The sequence below is a fragment of the Pocillopora verrucosa genome, chromosome 13, assembly GCF_036669915.1.
Source record: "Pocillopora verrucosa isolate sample1 chromosome 13, ASM3666991v2, whole genome shotgun sequence".
Lineage (NCBI taxonomy): Eukaryota > Metazoa > Cnidaria > Anthozoa > Scleractinia > Pocilloporidae > Pocillopora > Pocillopora verrucosa.
The window spans coordinates 17,415,383-17,437,502 of record NC_089324.1 but is presented as its reverse complement, the minus strand read 5'-3'; the positions used below and the strand labels follow the sequence as shown (position 1 = coordinate 17,437,502).

General features: G+C 37.3%; 2 pseudogenes; both read right to left on the bottom strand.

Moving 5' to 3' along the window:
* Positions 1 to 1,562: 1,562 nt before the first annotated feature.
* Positions 1,563 to 9,003, bottom strand: LOC131781356 (uncharacterized; annotated as a pseudogene).
* Positions 9,004 to 16,986: 7,983 nt separating this feature from the next.
* On the bottom strand, positions 16,987 to 22,069 carry LOC131797445 (uncharacterized; annotated as a pseudogene).
* Positions 22,070 to 22,120: the final 51 nt, after the last annotated feature.

Here is a 22,120-nt window from a genome sequence, read left to right as displayed (position 1 = left end):
TATCGACTTTGTTTACTTTGTTAGTCACGCAAGCGCGCAAGAGTGACGACCGATCACGTTTACGTAACGTTTTAATTAAGACATCTCGGGATCTATTTTCCATTCAGTTGTTGCGAAAACCTAAAATCCTCAGCGTAGAAGATAAACAAACGAAGTTTGATCGGTCAAAAGGTGACCTTGGTCAATTTTCAGAATTAGGTGAAAGACTTTGATACGAGCGCAATTAAGCAAATTCGTGGTTTTGCGTTGCTTTTTAGATGTTGGTGAATAAAAGTTAGAGATATACCCGCGGGTTTGAGGCAATTGATGACCTCATTGGTGCATAAGCTATGCACTGATATGCTTTTTTTAGCCCGATTAACGCTTTCAATTTGAGAATTCTATCGTGCAAATTGGTGAATTTTTTATATGCAAGTTAAGGTCGAAGAGAAGGGTCCTCCTCTGATGAAGATGGTATGAAATATATTACAGGTGAAGTTTCCATATTTGTCAATGAAATAACTGAATACATCTTGTAACTTGTAGCAAGATAGAATTCCGCGAGCCATATTATTGTAGTCGCTGCGCGCTGGACAAAATCTGTGAAATGTACTCTTTCGATTGCTGTCCACACGGGTTGTCCAGCCAAAATCATTCTTGGCCTATGGCGACGCAAAAAAGAGAGAATTGGAGAACAACTAAACTATTTTGAAACATGCGTCCTAACTCCTTTTCGTGGGCAAAAAATTTAATTAACTTTGTTTCCGACGGGCCGGAAGTTGAGAAGACCGCTCAAAGCGAGAGCGGCTCTTGAGGGCACTTAATTCAACAGAACTATTTCAAAGTCAGTGTGTCTTCTCATACATAAAGTTTTGGTTCTTTAAAAGCGAAATCTAAGCAAGCTTTTTGCAGCCCGGTTAGAACAAGTTGGGAGTTGTTTCGATCGGCCTTGCTCCAAATAAAGTTCAGTTTTCAAACGCTGACAATAATCTGTCCTAGTACAGACCAGTCATGTCTTACCGTTCCATATAGTTCAAAACATCTAGAACTGCAGAGCCGTACTTGTTTGTTGATTGTAATTATTTCTTTCTGCGAGTTTACATACGGTAAATAAGTTATTCTCTGTCAAGACACACAAAGTGACTAGTATGAAGATGAATCCACATACCAATTCTAAGAAAATGCTGTTTGAACGCAGGAATTCGCCAAAGGCAATTTCGGGAGCCCTGTCTGGTTGTTTCTGCTTGGGACAAAGCGAGAGAATATTAACATTACACTTGTATTATTTCACTCTAATAACACATCTATTAAGTGCATTGCTTCACAATGTCTGTTGGCAAATTCTGCAAATAACTATTCAACCGAGTGGATTGTGCGCCTGTGAACGCAGGAATTCTCCAAAGGCAATGTCGGAAGCCTTTTCTGGTGGTTTCTGCTTGGGAGAAGGCAAGAGAATATTAACATTACAATTGTCCTCTTTCACTAAGATTTCACATGTATTAAGTACAATCTACGAGTGGATTGTGCGCCTTTGAACACAGAAATTCGCCTTTGGTTTCTACTTGGGAGAAAGCAAGAGAATATCAACATTAAAATTTTATTCTTTCACTCAGATGTATTAAATACATTGCTTCACAGCTTGTTCATCCCCAAATCCTCCTCAGTTTCTCATTATCCGTCCTTAGATTCAGTCAACACAAAGAGACGTTCATAACTGTAAAACCCTCAACACCTCATCTTCTTCTGCCTTATCAACTTTCTGGATACTCTTTTACAAATTTTTTTAAGCGTTTGGGTATTCATCAGGAGTAAGAACTTGAGGCGACTTAAGGCTGCTTAAGGTACCAGAGTAGGCCTTCTCTTTACAAATCCAAAATAAATTAATACATCACTCCGAATAAACCACGAACTACACAACACCATTGTATCTGTCATGACACACTAAAGATCCCTAAGTTGTTGAAAGTGTTTGATCCATCCTTCTTAACCTTCACACTTGCCTTCAATCCTAACGGCTCGTTTACTTTTGAGAGGTATTTGTACACCGAGGTCAAAAAATAAAATGACCTTGGGAGTAACTCTCGCTTGATAGGCAAAGTCCTAGAGAATATCCTTTGATCCATAGAGCCTGTAAGTTCAAATTTATAAGTTCGGCTTGTGCAAACATTTGCAACTTCTAACCCAAATGAAAACGTCCCAAAATTCCGTCGCAAGAATAACAGACAGTTTGAATCCAAGTCTTTCACAATTGTGTCCGAACCAAACATTTTGCGTGGAACTCCATTGTCAAACAACAATTCTTTCTTAGTGTCATCAGCGTTTTGCTCTATGGCGCATGCACAGAGCTTGATATCCACGGACTTATCTGCACATGAGGCAAACTTGTTGTACATCGTTTGCCGGATAGAACTAAGGAAAGATACTCCTTGCTTTGGTTTGGCATACTGTTTGACAGAGACTCGATAAACTTCATCCTCTGTGAATCCGGCTGGAGGGAACACGTGAATGTCCATCGTGGTCAAGATGTATTCTCCTCGAAATCGTTTGACGACCTTTTCAAATGATTTTCCAACTAAGCGCTGGCAGTTTCCATAGCCATACTTTGAGTCACCACTTCCTGACGAGAGTGAAAAATAAATGAAAATCAAACCAAATTGCATTTTTTTCTTGAATCAGGCATTTCAACTCACTACAATTTCCCTCAGCTCACTTCAACCGCTCTCACCTCACCTACTTTTTAGTCAAATAACTTCATCTCATTCAATCTAGCCACGGCTCTCGTCCGGTTACTACATTGATCTTCCACTTATCTTAGCTCATCCAATCTTTCCTCACCCAACCTAACCTCACTGTATTTGACCAAACTTCTGCCAGTCTAACCCTATCACATCTCACTAACCAACCTCAACCTTGCCTCCCCACCCTCATCTTAACTAATCGTACCCACCCTACCAGTCTAACGACACCAAACCCACCCCAACACAACTAACCTAACACAACCGAACCCACAGCACTAATCTCTCTCCATTCCTTCATCTTACTTCTCCTCACCCCACCCTGCTTCATCACACCTCACCCATGTCCCTTCATTTCCTTCAATTTGATCAAAATGCATTGTAGCTTGAGTAACAATTTGTTTCAACAGCAGCATTTTACTTCCACAACCCATTAAATGCAGAGAAACAGAGGAAAAATTACACAACACATCTTACCGTCCATGTATTGCTTTTGAATAGCATCATTAATATATCCCACAGCAAATTCTGCCAACCACTTTGTATCGTCTGCATTATCCTTTACAGGAATTGCTTCATCAAAACCTTCACATTTGCATCTTGTTAAGGGAAGCATGTACAAGTCTGCACAAGTGCGATTGGCCGGGATTTCTGAAAATATTCCTGAAACTGAATAATCCATAGAGTCCTTTTTCTGAGTATCGTGCAAACTCATGAGTGCTTTGTGAACATCGTACAACATAAAGATGCGCTTCTGGTTTGTTACCAAGGCTCCCATCCTTTCGGGTCCCAGTTTTTCCTTAACACCATCAGGGACAATCATGAAGAACACTGGATCAAATAACTCTCTCCTTCCCTCTTCAGTGTAACTGAATGGAGTCATTTTGTGGCCATGGTCTGAAAAAATCACAGTCAAAGTGTTTGGGAACAAGGCCATATCAATGAAAAACTTTGCCATGCTGGCATCCATGTTGATCATTCGTTTCCCTGTCATCTCATGTCCCGTGTTGAAATGCATGTACGACACCAATGGTTTGGCTTTTCTGTTGTTTTCTAAGGTAGTATACACCTTTCTTATGTAGTCGAAGAAGTACCAACTGTAAAACTGTCCATTAAGACAAATTTTCTGAGGACTGTCATAGTGATTGGTCCTTCCAATTCTGTTCAACACAGTGCAGGAAAAATGCGTGATCCCCAGGAGGTCCACCATCTTTTGTTCCCTCTTTTCCTGAAATTCTTTCCACCTGATTTAAAATGTTCACACTCTATTATCTCACATCAATGCAACATTACGAAATTAAGTGTGAAGTAAGAGTAAATACACAATTTTTCACCGACTTTGTTCTCCTTTACATTTTTGTAATCATTTTGCAGGCCAGAATGTATCACATCCAGTATACTTATAATGGAGTTCTTGTTTGTTGCTCATTAGACTCGAGATTGAAAGTTCAGCAAGGCTGGGTTGTCCAAAGCCGAGTTAAGATAACCGAGGGTTAGTGTGTGATCTGATTTCACATCTGAAAGCTTTAAAAGAAAATTCAGTACAATTGTTTTTGTCTACAAATTTATGATTTAATGCTCTAAAAAGAATAGAGGAAGTTATCCCAAAAAGGCTTTTGACCAAAGGAAAAAAAGATATTCAAATTGAAATTTAACCCTGGGTTAGCCCTAATCTCCTTTCCAGGGTAGGGCAATCTTGTGATTTTGGGCAAAATACTTTACTCTCATATTGTTTTTTTCTCCTTCATGTAATTTAAATATGTAACAAAAAAAACTGTGAAGGAAACCAGCTAGGGCTGAACTATAATGGACTGGGGTCCACCCAAAAAAGGAGGCAATACTCTGTTATGCTTCATGATAAGGACACAGCAACCAGCTTCTGCAGCTTGAGCCACTTGGCTGGTGAGACTAAAACAATAATTTAAACCAACAACTCCCTCGTTCGGTATTCAGAATTTGTTTTAGGCATTGCTCTCCTTTCAATATCCGTTAAAACACTCCCCCATATATCGTACCAAACAAAGGTCCTCTTGAAAGAACGTCTGGTAGCCCCACTTTTTGAAGGCTCCATATAGCACTTCCACACCCAAAGGCCTTTGTATTCTTTCCAGATACACTTACTCATTGTCATCTGATAAGTTTACAATACAATTTAGTAGTAGTAGTAGTATTAGTAGTAGAGGAGGTAGTAGTAGAAATGGTAGTAGTAGAGTAGTAGTGGTATGAGAGGTGTTAACCCTTTAACTCCCATGAGTGACCAAGATAGAATTTCTCTTCAGAATATCAATACAGTATCAAGTGATGAGAATAAAGAAAAATATCTGTCAATTTAGGGATTGTTAGTTGATCCAATACCGAATTCTCTGAACTAACATCACAAGAACTGTATCGCAGATAGTGAAGAGAATTACTTATGAGATCTTAGTAGTGAAAAGGTTAAATAAAAGCAATTTGTATTAATCCTTGACCAGCTTCCATCAGGTTTCAGACAAGAAACAATACAATGAACATGTGTAGTACTAATCCATAAAAGTTTCTGTTCAAGTGCCTTCTTTAACAAGAATTTTGATTTACCAAAATTGAGTCTGATTAATTTGCAATTACTGTTGAAATCAAATGATTTGTGCCCAGGAGTAACAGTTGATCAATTAGTCTGAGAGTAAAGGGGAAGGCCCTGACAGAGATTCTTAGGTGGTTCTGGAAAAAAAAAGAACCCTTTCAAGACAACTGCCTTTCCTAGTCAATCAAGCTTCATGATTGATCAACAACTAGTGTCTTTTGTTACCCATGTTGAAATTCTGCTTTAGTCTCATTTTACGGTAACTACAATGAGTGGCTAAAGTCTTAGCACACTCTAATACATTTTGAATTCTTTCTGTAACTTATTTACATGTATCTCCTGTATCTCCCCTTCTCCGCCATTTCAATGTTACCTGGGGCTGGTATTCATGTTAAAAAATGGAAACCATCAGCAACTCTGTTTTGGAGGGGGAGGGGAGACTTTCAAGAAACTTGTAAGACAGGAAATACAGGATTTCTGTTCATTATTTTAAATGGAGAGTTGTCAACCACATACTAAGGGGAGGGTGCCAACTACTTTTGCCACTCACTGAACAATGACCTTGTGGTCACCATGCATTTGATCCCATTTCTGGGTCCTTTTTGCGTGTGGCCAAAGATAAGCCTGAAAACATTTAGAAGCACTCTACAATTAGGAACGAGTTTACAACAAAGGAAAAGAATTTTGTGGACGCACCTTTCAGAACACCACAAAAGAATGGTCTAAGTTTTCAAAAGTTTGTTGAACAATGCTTTGAACAAGTTCAAAGTCCAGGAACATGGCCTTGATTGCAGAATCTTCACTAATCTTCTTCAAAGCCTCTGTGGCTTTTGGCATAGTTCGATAGAAGTGTGGTCTTGAGATAGAGTCCAACATGATAATATTTACATTAATAGCTCCTCTATCTTCATCATTTTCATTTTTTCTGGAAGATAGGAGGAAACTCAAGGGCTTGAAAAATTAACTCCACCATCTAAGGAACAATCAAACTGAAAATCCTCTTTCCAAGTTTTGTTTTCACTGCCTCTTTACTTCTATAGTAACTGTTTCCTTTGGTAATGTTTCCCAATCATCTACAGCTTGTTCTCCCATTTCTGGCTTCACAGAAGCCATTTGAATCTCTGGAAGACCCACACACCCCTTCACATCACACGACACATGATGTTCCATTAACTTGACATTAACTGGTATGAACAGCTCTCTGGGTGATGTGTATCATCCACTTTGGCTCCTTGCAACTGGTCCTGGGCGTCCATAAAATTTAGAATTTGTTCCTGGCCACTTTTGTCAGGCCTACAAAAAAAATTAGTTTCCAGGTGAGGTTGTGTTGGAAGCCACTGCCTTCAAATCAATTAATAAACCCAGCTAGGAAAAAAATTTCCTAATGAACAATTCCACAGTCATGTTACAGAAAGTTGGAAAACAATTTTTTACTATTACCAACAATATATTCTGAAGGTCTGGGATACCTAAAAAGTAATAACTCCTTATGAATAGCTGAACTGTGGAGATACCTCATTTTTTTATGAAGTTTCAGTTGAATCAAGTTTCTTTGAGAATTCTGAGGATTCGGGCTTCAATTTATGACAATACTTGAGGCTGTTTATGTTTTGTATATTTAGAAATAAAAAGAGAAAAAGGAAATCTCAAGACCTTTAAGAAAATGTACTAACATATGTATGAAGCACCCTGGGCCCTAGTTAAATTTTTGGACATGAGAGTGGCTGCTTATTTGAGGCTGGGCCCTTAATAAACTTTCACCATTTTCCGCAAGAAGCTAGTTTATTTCACAGCAAAACATTAAATAACAAGAAAAGGTAAAGATTTACCATGATAGAGAATGAAATTATAGATTGTAAGGCTGTAAAGAAATAGCAATCAATACTCTTCTTGTGCACATCAGTTTTCTCCTGGGCAGGGGGGGCTTATTCAAGGCTAGGCACTTTTTAAATTATGGTCATTAGCTATTTACAACAACATGTTGTATTTAACAAGTGAACAACAAAATAGAAATGTAAATATTAATTTTGTATTTTAAATCTCTACTATACTGTTCAACCATGAGTACCACAAATATTTCTAGATGGTGATTGTGTTGAGGAAAATAAGCCAGTGGGGTGTGGGAAATAGTAACTGTATGTAGTAATGATGGTTAGTATCTTTGCAGTTTGCATGCAGATCCTGATCTCCCATCTGAAAGGTCACACAACAAAAAATTTATTGTGCATACATGTTAACCATTTGTGTTTTCTGAGCAAACAAGTAGACATATGTACAGCATATAGCCTTACTTGTGAGGTTTGCATTTTGTTACATTGATAGATGAGGTATTTTTTCCAGAGGTATTTCCATGCTGTGGACTTGTAGTTTCTGAAATAGTGAAATAGTGAAAGAAGAAGATTGGTTATTAGTAAGAATTATTTAGGAGGGTAGCATCACTTCCTTTGTCTGAATGGTAATTGAATGTAATTATATTATAATGTAAGTAAAAATATGGATAAAAAGAATTTTTTCATTTTTCTGGTTATTTTTTCTGAACACACCAGAACTCATACTTCTAACAACTCCATTCTTAAACCCTTTAACTCCCACAAGTGACCAAGACAGAATTTCAATACAAAACATCAAGCACACAATCAATGAGAATTGGGAAAAATATCAGTAAAAGGATTATAGGTTGATCTACCACACCAAATCTCCTACTAACATCACAAGAACTGTATGGCAGACAGTTACGAGAATTACACGTACTGATGAGATCTTGGGAGTTAAAGGGCTTAATGTAGTTTTCAAAACAAAACAAAATGAAAATCTGTAATTTGTGACATGGACATATGTTAATGATTTGCAAATAGAGATCTGTAATTTGTGAAATGGAAATATGTTAATGGTTTGCAAAATAGAAATCTGTAATTTGCAAAATGGAAATCTTTGATATGTGTAAATGAGAATCCCTGTAGAAAAGCCTACAAGCCAGAAGAATGAATTGGCCAGTTCACCATAAGTGTGGATTGCAGCCTACCAGATAATAATAACAACTAGCAAAAGTGAGAAATAAAAAAATCTGCATGAACTTGGGAAATCTCCACCATGTTTGTGATAAAATTACAGATTTTCATTTTGTTTCGATTTGTTTCGCAAACTACAGTAAGCCAGTTAAAGGGTTCATAATTTATCATTAACTTTCATATCACTGGGAGTCAAGTCTACTAAAATGATGACAACAATAATCATATTGAGTCAGTGAGCAGAGGATGATGATAGCTTTGGAAAAAAATTCATATTTCCTGTAACAGATTATTCCTTCCTTCATCTTTTTTTGGTGCAAGATACCAAAGTTCGAGTTTTTGTTGCTTTCTTTTAAATCACATTCTTTTAATTACATCATAATTTAGTGTAGCACAAATTTGAAAAAAAACATTCATGTCAGTTTTGCTGTGATTGTTTCCTAACTTCTCTCTCCACATGTTTCTTTACTCTGTGATTTGTACCTGAGTGTCCTTCATTGAACTATAGGGGAAAGGGGTTGATCAAAATATGATGCATCATGGGTGACTGTATCACAAGCTTCTTCTAAATGCTAGGTCCTAATTCAAATTTTATATTTGGTCACAAGATTCTTCATGGTCTTACTTAAAAGAGCACCATTCAATACTGGTACTAAATCAGCCATTTTCAACTTCATGCCTATTCCAATAAGCAACAAGGTTGTGACGATAAGGCAAGAAACTGTAAGCAAAAAAAGGAAATCACCATTAAAAAATTATCTTCTAAGAAATTCCACTTCTTATATGAAACATGTACAGTTAAGTAACTGTGAATATATTAAATTATCATCACTTCACTTCACAGTTTCATTACAAACCAACACAATGACCAACTCCCTGTTGGCTTGTTAGCTCAGCTGGCAGGGCACTGCATGATATCACAGAGGTCATGTGTTCAACTTGCAGACAGGCCTGAATTTCTTTCAGGTCTTTATTTTCCCCATTGCTCATTATATATGCATTTATTACTGAGAAGATCACTTACATATTCACATACAGTTAAGTAATAAAACCATGACTTTCTTTGCTTGGCCAGTGAAAGGGAAAAAAACAGAAACCAGCTATGTGAGCCAAATGAGGGAAATGTGCTGAAAGAGTGGTTTTGATACAAAAACACATTGTGTCATGCACTTTCTTTTATAACATATCTAGTAAATTTGTCTAATCAAATTCAATTGCACGAGCATGCTTCATATTCTTATTGTGTACACTCTTGACGTCAGCAAACAAATCCCTCGCGAAAAAAAAATTTCCATCTAGTTGAAAATGTTATAAAACAATTGGTTCATACATCAGCTGTGCGTTCATTGAGATATGAAGCACTGGGAAGTTTGGAGAGCACTCAAGAAGCTGGAGTTGCTCTTAGCTATGCCTCAAGCAACTCTTACACATCTTTCGTGCTCTCCAAACTTTCCGCATGCTTCATATGTTGATGAACGCATGCTGATGTATGAACCAATTGTTAATGGCAAGACATTTGACTCTCACAATTTCTCTCTCTACCTAAACAAACTAACTGGGGTGCTGAGGGTGTCAGTGCCAACTGTATGACTATATTCCAATAAATAAAATGACTGTAGTTGTAACAAGAAAACTCTGTGCGAAAAGGAAACCGAAACTATTACTAAAATGCATGCAGGGCCAAGTTATAAAGCAATCCTCTGCATCTAGCTGAATTCTATAAGGACATGTTTTAATATTCCAAATTTTTAGAGGAAGGTGTTTCTTGACCCCCCTCCAGCCCACTGTAAAACACCACAATCACTGCTTCCTTTGGGAGCCATAACCTCAGAACTTGTTCCTACATTTACCTGCCTGATAGGAATCTGAACACTCCTAAAATGTAACAGGGGTACTCATTTTATGTCATCCCATCTTTTTATTGTATATAGTAAAACAATAGATATTGTTTACAGGCTTGATATCACTAGTCAACCATGGTCATAACTGGTGGCCAATATGGCTTGCCAGTACATGTTTTACCATGAACTATAAATGGCAAAAAAAAAAGGTTTGAACATGGTTGGCCTTGGCAGTGAAACAAACTGGACCATGATGGATTGTGATAGACCATGGTCAACTACAGTCAAGTTACTCAATCGAAGCATGACAGTTCATTGTCAACCAAGATTTTAACTAAAACTGACCATGTTGAGCATGGTCAAACATTGAATCTCTCTATATGACAAGTTGGGTATTAACAAACCTATTTAAATGGCCTAAAAACCCTGATAGGTTAAATCAAACTATGCATTCCAGGGTTATAATCACTCTTCATAACAATTTTATTTTGCCTCATAAATCAAGCTGAGCATTCGGTATTTATGTCACTTTGTGATTACATTGAATCCTACTATGCCATAATCAGTGCAGTTCGATTTAGCAAATCATGGCTAAAACTTCTACAAACATACAACATACCAGTAAAATTTGATGAGTGTAAGCCTGTTTATTAATTAACCAAGTAGTATACTTAAGCAATTTGGAACTAGATGGTAAAAATTAACTTTTATGAAGCTAATTTATTTGTCAAATTATACATAAACAGGTTGACCGTTGACAATCTCACAATCACTTAAATTGAATCAAATTCAGTACCTTGTGTTGCGCACTTCCCTCTCATATTTTTTGGATCACTTACATTTTAGCATTGACAACTAAAACTGTTGTCTTAGTTTCTTCCTATGCACTGTTTTGCAAAAATTTCTCAGCAGTTCTTAATTAACGCTTTCACATTTTGAGCGGGCTGAAACATTGGAATTTTCCACCTGACATGAAAAAAGCATAAAGAAGAAGAAAATTGGTCCTTGAAGGTCTACTGTATACCTAAGGACTATTTGGGAACAGCTCAAACCCTCAGATGAGTCTTTCGCTACTGACGTTAGTAATTTTGGTGATGCGAATTTTCAACCGAAATGTTAATGTAAATTATCGCCGCCATGACATCGCTTTTTTGACTTCCAAAGGAATCGTTTATGTACGTCCGTTCTCCACTACTGTAAGGTAACAAGGCTGAAAAGACTACATCAGCTCTTTGGGTGTATAAATCAAAGTTACTGGCAGTGAAAGTTTACTTAATAAAAGTCTGGTTATAAGAATTCTCGACAAGGTTTCTGCTTCTTCTCTTATGAATTCCCTTCATAATATTTTCAATTAAACATTCTTTCCAGGAAAACTATAATACTTCATTGCCTAATGAATAGAATTCTCGTTCTAGAGGAAAGAATTCCTGATCTATTGGCAAGAGTTTCTGAAATAGAGATTCGTCTCAAGGTATTCAGATGGAAAGCATTCTTACCAGAATTCTCCTCTAGCCATTCAATCTCGTCGCTAGGAGCTTGATTCTTCTTGAAAGAATCGCAATCAAATTATTGTTGTGATAAGAATTTTGGCTCTTAATAAACAAAAATTTCGAATAGGGGAATTGTTCCCTATTGTTTTAAACCAACTGTGTCTTCTACACCGATATAAGTAAGAGATAAACAGGCAATAAAAATATAATAAAGACAGATTCTATCCCGTAACAAGTTTACGAAAGCTATGTCAACGATGGGGTTGAATCTCTGATGAGTTGGAAATTAAGGTTCTAACACATTTATCTAAATAACCTGTAGACGAGCGCGGTCCTAAATGAACTTAAACACCACTCTTAGTGAAGTAAAAGGCCATGCAGCCAGAAATTTAATTTTCATGGAAAGGTTCTTTCAAAATTCCAGAAATCATCACTTGTTTTATAAGAATTTATAGCGATTCCGAATGTCATGTGGCTTTCGCACTTCGATCCAAACTTGCCTCTTCTTTCCACGGGTAATTTCGAACTGAAGATGTCTAAAGTACTAATGCACAAGCTCAAAACGTTCGTTCACCTTAAAACCAAAATAATTTTAGATTCACATGACACTTTTTTAACAATCAGTTGTTGCTGACATTAAGTTTAAGTGAGGTCCTTTGTGGGGAATTCGAGGAATATCCGCCTGGCTACCGGCATTCACCCTGAATTATCGATTAAAACATCCAGCGACTTATGGTAGGCACAAGCCGAGAACTCTTCGTTTAAAGTACGCACAAGTTCGGATATATCAACTAGAAAACAGATATCATTTCTGGGATAGCTTAAAACTTACAAACAAGTATCCAATACTTTCAAAAGACTTGAAAGAACCTTTGCTAAGCATCAAGACCAGTCAAGAGCATACACGGCTGCCTTGCGTCGTTTGTTTTAAAAGAAAATTTCCAAAAAAACTTACCATCGACTTCCGCTTTCTCGGAATCATTCTGCCAGAAGTTTCAGGAAATTGAGAAAGCCCTGAAAAAGGCTACTTTTCACCAGTATAATTCTGAAGCACTATTAATTTAAAGAAAGAAAACACCTTAACACCTTCCCCGATCACAATTACATGTTCGTAACTGACAAGCTCTGGAAGAGTCGCAAGCTATGATGTGGGTACGATTACATTTGCGTTACTTTGCTCTGTGATTGGTCAACATAAAACGCCTTCCCTTCTCCCAATGTATGGAAAACAAAAACTGTATAAAGAAAATGAGTAGTAACCTCTGGTTACGCTTCTCAGTACTAATTTTAACTTCTCATTGGCTAGTGCTGATGTTGGAGTTTGTTAACATCAGCTCTTGTGATTACTTTTTCGTTTTCGTTTTTCGACCGTCTGTCCAAAACTGCTCCAATGATTATGCGCACCCGCCCTAATAAATACGTGTCATTCACCAGTAGGGAGGTCCGTATTTGGAAAAACTGTGCCCTCTGTTTTGAGTACCACCCGAGACCGCGGGCACAGTTTTGCCCAGTTCGGACCGGCCTCGGCTGGTGAATAACATTTTTATCTTTTTCTACAACTTAACGAAATGCTTGCCAAAAAACCCGAACGATCTAAGGCTGCAATTACGGCAAAATCCTCCATAAACTATACATTTTTGAGCGAGTAAATGTTAGTTAAAACACAGGTAATGCAAATCAAAAAGAGTCTTCACCGAGATGTTTTCATTAATATAATGAAAAAGGTGATTTAAATCGCTTCCGAACAAACTCTGAAAACAATTTTTTTCCCAAATATCTGTCACCATCTGACACCTGTTAATAAATGAGTTGCTAATAATCGGATCCCTGTGTTTGCGCACATATTTCTGGGATCGCCATGGGGCGAACATTACAACTCACTAGAAGGAAATGTAGGACGAAAAGTTTTTCCGATCTCCAAAAAACGATTGCATGCATTTTGGAGAGAGAGAGAGAGAGAAAAGAGGATGCACATTTTGAAAAAAAAAAAACAATAACAACAACTGTACTCGTTTGCTTGCGGCAGTATCGTGTGTAAATCTAGTGTTTCCGCCTTTTACCAGAAATTTTACTCAAATTACCCACTTAATCTACACCCAAAGGAATTTAATGCGGCTTTTTCTCGGTTAATTTCTTCTGTTTCTATTGGGTAATTTACGGAACAATTGCACCTGTCATTAATGTTATGGACTGGAAAAAGTTAAAACGCTGCCCACAACCCAAAGATCACCCGATTACCTTAGGATGACGTGCAAAATGGGCTCCTAATTTCTCTCTATTTTACAGGTGTGATGGTCAACTATACTCGGTCACGTCCAAAACAACACGGCTCTTTTAATATACTTTTCCGAACAAACAAAACGAATTGAATAATTGAATCGAAGTAAAAAAATAAAAACTGATATTACTCTACAAGTTTACGTACATACCCTGTAGCTGAAAACAAAAAAATCCAAAAGACCGCTTCCATGCGTTGTACTATGATCCTGATACAAATACCAGGCTTCAGACGATATTAAAGATTTAAGGCGATTAAGCTTAACGTTTTATGAATCCTCAGCGATACTATACGTGTCTCCTTTTGTTTACTAGTAACTCTCACTCTTGGAGCAAGAAATTTAGTTAGGATGGGGGTATCTCGTATAAAAAGGTAATTCTTATCCTCAGTGCTTATGCCGTGTTTCTATTCAATTAAAAATTTATCTCATTTGTATTTGAAAGAGTAAACTTATAAAAGATTTCCAACCCAAGTTTCACGGTAGTTACTGGCCAATGAAAGAAAACTAACACAATTCTGGATGATTTTCCTAGGAACATCTCATGGATGCCCAATTGAGCCCAAAAATAACATTTAACAAACAGTTTATTATTAACAGTATGAATATCAATGAACATGTTTAAAATACAACAGTAACTTTTCAGATTAACGTTACTTACATTCTGTAGGTTCAAACATACTTAGGCTTAAACGTAAAGCGATAAAAAATCATTGAAAGCGAACTCGTAAATTGGTATATAAACACGACTATATTATATTAAATATTGTTGTGTCAAAAATGATAAAAATAAAAAATAAAAAAATATGTAGTTGTTGGCAAGGCACTGAATAGACTTGGGGAAACTTTTTTAGCTCTGTTTTGATGTGAAGGTTTGGTTTTGTTGGGCTACAATTGTGACTTTATCCGAACGAACTAACAGCAGTGAGAAAGGACCACAGAAGTTATTCATGTTAAACACAATACAATTTATTCCAGTCTGAGAGTTGAGTGCTGCAATGAATGACGCGAGCAACATACGGGGCCTGTAACAAACCTGTCACCCGGAAGCTCTACGCGATAATCAATGCAGAAATTAGCACTGTTACAACAATCACCAATTTCATATCTTTGTTATTTATATTCGACCTATAAGGTGATGTTGAATGATAAACCTTGAACTCCGCTTGAACATTATTTTCCTCTGCTGTAAGAAGCCCTTGTTCAAATGGCTGTTTAAGCTCCTAAAAACCAAAGTATCTAAGCATCTACAAGAGTCAGTTTATGTATTATTATACTAAGTTGTCAATCAGTGCCCTCCAGGTTAAACCGTAATGATTTTATAATTCTTAAAGGACGTTAGGCAATGTATGCAAGTCATTCCAGTAATTGTTTATTGAATTGAGCAGGTAAACATTTGTGGAGTGCAAAATTGCATAGCTTCTGTAAGTACTTAAAATCTTGTACTTTTGATATAAAACATTGTTCAGGACGCGCAGGCAAATGCAAAAAGTTTGAATTTGACAAAAGGTGTAAATGGATTGTAAATAGTCAAAGAAAAATGATGCTTGGCAACAGAATTTAAAGTACGCCAAGAAAAGATGATAATTATGGTTGGAGTGATCCGCTCTCGAATTCTAGATGACGGTTTTTTTTAAGTGAACATTTTTCATTATACAGGAGCCAAAAATCATATAACACTGTGTAACATTCTGAATGTCATGAAACACTGGAAAGGTCCCAAATTAGTAAAAGCGTCTGATCCATCCTTCTTAACCTTCACAATTGCATTTCATCCTAAAAGGATAGTTTACTTTTGAAAAGGTATTTGTACACAGAGGTTAAAAAGTAAATAGTCCTTTTGGGAATAATTTCCCGCTTCATAGGTGACATGTATTAGAGAATATCCTTTGATACATAGAGCCTGTTAGTTTAAATGTATAAGTTCGATTTGAACAAATATTTGCCACTTCCAATGCAAATGAAAATTTCCATAAAATTCCGTCGCAAGAATAGCAAACAGAAGATTGGAATTTCAAGGTTCTCTCACAATTGTGTTGGTCGAACCCAACATTTGCGTGGAACGAACATTGTCATACCAAACAACACTTCTTTCTTCGTGGCGGTCAGCAGCTTCCTCTTTAAGCGCATGCACAGAGCTTGATAACCACTGACTTATCTGCACATGAGGCAAACTTGTTGTACATCGTTTGCCGGATAGAACTAAAAAAAAAAAAGGCAAAAATACTCCTTGCTTTGGTTTTGCAAAACTGTTTAACAGAGACTTTACCGACTTCATCTTCCGTGTATCCGGCTGGAGGGAACACTGTGAATGTCCATGGAAGTCAGGATGTATTCTCCTCGAAATCGTTTGACAACCTTCTTAAATGATTTTCCAACTAAGCGCTGGCAGTTTTCGTAGCCATACTGTTTCTTTGAGTCACTAATCCTGATAATAATGATTGAAAAATGAATGAAAATCAAACCTAACGCATTTTGTTTCTGCGAGTCAGAATCTCCCCTCCCTGCAATTCCCGGATAAAAGTCAAGTATCTGGGCAACTTTACACCTCCCTCCCCTCTAGGGGCGGTTTATTTTGGGTAAGGTGAGGGGTAGGTGTGCAGGTGCTCAGATACTAACATTGATCCCAATTCCCCATACCCCACCTTATCTTTTCTCACTTCATAACGCTTCATCTCACTTAAGTTAAGCTTTTTACTTCAACCCAAACCAGCACACTTTATCTTTCCTAACCCATTCCAACACTCTTTCTTTAATTTGATGAGAACATAGTTAGAGGCCAAGTGAAAATTTGTTTTGCATGGGTAATTAAAAAGCTAATTCCAGACGGTTGCCCATCAAATAGAGAAAGAGCAAGGTGAAACAACGGAAACTAACATACAGGAGACATCTTACCGCTCATGTATTGTTTTTGAATACATTGTTCATGTATCCCACAGCAAATTCTGCCAACCACATGTGATCGTTCGCATTGTCGTTTACTAGAATTGCTTCATCAAAACCTTCACATTTGCATCTTGTTAAGGGGAGCATGTACAAGTCTGCACATGTGCGATTTGCCGGAATCTCTGAAAATATTCCAGAAACTAAATAATCTTTCGAGTCCTTTTTCTGAGAATCATGCAAACTCATGAGTGCTTTGTGAACATCATACAACATAAAGAGGCGCTTTTGGTTTGTTACCAACGCTACCATTCTTTCTGATCCTATTTTTTCCTTAAACTCCATTAGGGACAATCATGAAGAACACTGGATCAAATAACTCTCTCCTTCCCTCTTCAGTGAAACTGAATGGAGTCGTTTTGTGACCATGGTCTGAAAATATCATAGTCAAGGTGTTTGGAAATGAAGCCATATCCATGACAAACTTTGCTAAACCGGTATCCATGTTGATCATCCGTTTCCCTGTCATCTCATGTCCCGTATTGAAATGCATGTACGACACAAACGGTTTGGCTTTTCTGTTCTTTTCTAGAGCAGTGTACACTCTTGTTATGTAGTTAAAGAAGTACCAATCAAAAAATCGCCCGTTCAGACATATTTTTTTAGGTTTGTCATAATGATTGGTCCTCCCAACTCTGGCCAACACAGTACAGGAAAAATGTGTGATACCAACATGGTCAATCATCTTTTTAGCCATCTTATTCTGAAATTCTTTCCACCTGTTAAGAAAAATTTGACACTCTCATCTCACACAAATAATTATTGCAGCACTCAATTGATACTATCCTCTCATTATGGTAAAGATTTTCGGGATGAAAATCCACGGACATCGGTTATGGTCCCGAGTGGTTTTTTTGCCTTAACTCACTGGGCTCCATGGATGATTGAATCGTGGTCTTGAGGGAGACGGAAGACGCTCTCTCAAAGTGCCCGTGTCCTTTCAGTAAAAGGTAGCAAAAGTTACTGTCTGGAAACCATCTGACATTTAGCTGCAATGGATTAGGGGAGAGGAAGCAATACTCCTTGTTCGCCAGGACACTAAGATAAGCCAACATATCTTTAGCTCAGTGAAGACTGAACCAATTTCTCTCTTGTTTTGAAGAAGGAGAATACCTTGATTGATCCAAATCACTAAACCAGGTGTTTAGAACTTTTCGCAGCCAAGCCCAGCATTACCAACACCCACCACTCAAGCACATCCACAAAGACACAAATTAATAACTAGGAAACCCACCTAACTTTGAATTCAGAATTTGTTTTAGGCATTTCTCTCCTCTCTATATCTGTTAACGCAGTCCCCCATATATCGTACCAACAAAGGTCCTCTTGAAAGAACGTCTGGTAGCCCCACTTTTTGAAGGCTCCATATAGCACTTCCACACCCAAAGGAGCCTTTGTATTCTGTCCAGATGCACTCACTTCATTGTCATCTGATAGATTTACAACTTAATTTAGTAAGGTGTTATTATATCATTATTACTATTAGAAGTCATAGTAGTAGTGGCAGTCTCACCCATTGTAACTATATCGGCTTCAATCAGGTTTGGAACAAAATATACTACACAAAGTAATACTAATCAGTATACGTTTCTTTAGAGGCGTCATCTTTACCTGTGTCTAATTTGCCACTAGTATCAACAACAAATGGTTTCACTTAGGGGTAGCTGGTGATCATTCTGGGTGACAGTGGTCCTGAAAAGAACTACTGCAAAACATTTAACAAACCTGAGCAGACATCATCACGAAGTCAGTTGACATTGATGATGACCTTTACTTAGGTTGTTGACATGAAAACCAACTAAAACTACTAAAACCAACAACAGTTCTTTTCAAGACTTCTAACTTTCACTCAGATTATCAGACTTCATGATCACAACCAGGTCCCATTCTAGATCGACGTTCTAATTTTAACAGCTACTGCCGATTTTGACGAATTTTCTTTTATCCCACTACTGTATCCCTTTTTTCTTTTGGCTAGCACTCGAAGCCTGATCACTTAAAAAAGCTCATAGCAATCACAAATCAATTAACAATAGCGAAGAAATTTGTCAAATCACCTTTCAGAACACCACTGAAGAATGGCCTTAAGTTTTCAAAAGTCTGTTGACCAATGCTCTGAAAAAGTTCAAAGTCCAAGGAGGTCGCCTTGATTGTAGAATCTTCCTTTATCTTTCGAAAAGCCTCTATAGATTTTGGCATGGTTCGATAGAAGTGTGGCCTTGAGATAGAGTCCAACACAATAATATTTATATTGATAGCACTTCTGTTTTCATCATCTTCATTTTTCTGGAAGACAGGAGGAATACTAAAGGCTTGATAAATCCTTCCACATTTAAGAAAAAAGAAATTAAATCCATTTTCCCAGGTTTGTTCTTACTGCTTCCTGTACTTTATAAGTAAAGTTTTTCCTTCGGTATTGTTTCCCAGTCATCAACAGCTTTCCCCCCATTTGTGGATTCACTGAAGCCATTTTAATCTTTGAAGACCCACACACCTTCACATCACAAGACACGTTATGTTCCATTATCTTAGTTAACTGGTATGAACAGATATCTGGGTAACGTTTATCTTTACACTTTTGTTCCTTCAGCCGTCCTGGGGGTCCATAAAATTTAAGAATTTGTTCCTGCCCAACTTTGTCTGGCCTTCAAAAGAATAAATCCCGAGGTGAGAATGTGTAATTGAAGGCTATTTTCAGTGAATATTTCAGGGTTAATTAATTAATACTATTCTTTTCCTGGGAAGAAACAAGTGTTTGTTATACGCATAGAAATGTCTACGAAACAAATGGTAACTGGAATAAAAACAATCAAGGAAGAGTTATCAATCAAATGTTAATTTAACATTTTTACTCGCTATTACTGCGAAACTCAGAAGACCGTGAATGCCAGGAATATGATGAGCAAGTCAAGGAAAGCAAGCACATTAGGGGTAAGACATCTATGTGGTATTTCCCTGGTATCTCCCATCACCTTTTACCCTTGACCTGTGACCTGTTCTGTATGACCCATGACCTTTGACCTGCAACTTGTGACCTGCCATCCCTTACGTGAGTGGTCACAACACAAGAAACTTTCCGGACGTTTCTCAAGAGATATTCAGACTTTTCTGATCTTAACAGTAAGCAATAATATATTAGATATGCTGGTATCCTTACTTGTGAAGCTTGCATGCTGTTGTTATATTAACAGAAGGGGTATCTTTTACAGAAGGACCTTTGATATGAAAATTCTGACGGCTTGAATTTTCTGAAAGAGAAGTTTGATGAACAATGTATCTCATTAGTATGATTTTGGTAGGTAGTATCACTCACTCCGTCTAAAACCGAGTTTTAATCAATAAGAATGCAATCACATTAAGTACCTTCTTGTTTTTAACAAGAGTGTTGTGGGATAGGGCGGGCCAAAGTTTTACACATCATGGCTGAAACGATTTGTCCTTTATTTTGCCATAAAATTCCCTTGCATGATTGTCTTTAAGGAAAACAGTTAAAGGTTCCATCGACTAGTTTTACGGGAGAATTTTCAACACTTTGAAATTCGATTTTAGCTTGTTAAATATGCAAATTGTTGTATTTCTTTCGGCGGTTACCAGAAACGTAAAAACTATCCAACGAAAACAAGACTGGTCCAAGTAATATGCCATCCTTCGTTCGAGAACTCTCTTCCTTCCTTAACAGTCACCATTGCGGTCTACCAAAACAGAGGTAATTCAGCTTCTAAAAACAGTCTCTGGTACCTTCATTTGATTAAAGAAACAATTTTCCGTCAACTTCCACAGCTATACTTTCCACCTGAGAGTTTCAGCTCTGGTAATTAAATTCTCCTCCACCAGTGAATAATTCTTTCGACATGTACGCATCATGCGAAGCAGTGTAAATTATGCAAATTTATGTTTTATTCTTGAAATGCAGCAAAAATCGATGAAATGAATTGGTTGAAATGAGATTACATTTAACCCGAGTTTTGCTTTTTAAAACGGTTTAAATGGCCATAACGACAGCATCATATCAGTGAACAACGTGCGACACAATTTCGCGGTTTTTGAAAATAACCTTAAAAAGATAAAGAAACGAGCTTCAGCTCTGTTGCAATTAGCAGGCTGAAAGAAAAATATTTTCGATCATTAAACAAAGAAGTAACCTTTAAGAAGAATACTCACAGCCTAAGTATGCAAACGTCAGCGTCCACGCCGATTTCGAAAAAAGCTCTAGAGTAATTAGAGCAGCATTGCAAAGTGTATATTTTAAGACACTCTTAGAAAATTCAAGAGCTAAGCGAAAGATTGTAATTTTAGGCAAATATCTTTGCGGAACACAACCGAGCACGACAGCTTATGGGCGGACGCGTACTCATTAGACCTCATCGGCTGAAGAAGATTAGCAGTATGCAATCGAAGCGTCACGATCCTCACTCAAAATGACCACATCGTGAGACAAACGATGAAATTTCTCCTCTGAAAGTGTTATTTATCACGATAACTAACCAAAAACTATTTTTACGATGTCAGGGCTGGATGTTTCAGAAACAACTTCTAAGTGATTGGTCCTTAAAGTAATTCATAATTCATATATGGTCATATGATTCCCAATGGTCTTACCCTGTAGAGACATTTTCAAAACCGGTATCAAGGGAGTTAATTCCAACTGCATGGCTATTTCTATAAGCAACAGGATTGTGAAGATAATGGCAAGGAACTGAGAAAAAAAAAATGGAAAGTGTCATTACAATGCATGAAAGGCTAAGATATTGCAATCCTAGTTTACTTAAGAACCGGTGGTAGCTAGGAATGTGAAATAGGTACTCATATGAGCGAATGTATTCAAAACGACGACTCTCTGAATAAAGAAGAACGCTCTCATGGGCAATGAAGTCAGTTCCCGCCCGCCTGCCTCCCCCCCGGATAAGGCTAGAGTGACATGCCTATGTTATAACATGAGGAAAATTTGAGGCTAATTTGGAATATTTTTTGACATGGATATCAATTCTTATTGTAATTTTGACACACAAATGAAAAACTCACCAAACACCTCCGTGTTTCTATCAACATTCCTCCTGATGCTTCAGAGAACTGATAAAGACCTGGAAATAAGTTATTGTTAACTGTGATAAAATCGACTCTAACCAGCGGTTTTCTTCAGTTGTTAAAGATCAGCCCATGAACATTTTGAAAACAAAACAGGATACAGCAAAAGAATGATCTTGAGTATTTTCAGATAATTTATCTAAGGCAATATATAGAAATTGGTTAGAAGTCACGTGTAAATCTATCGCGTCACCAAATCGGAC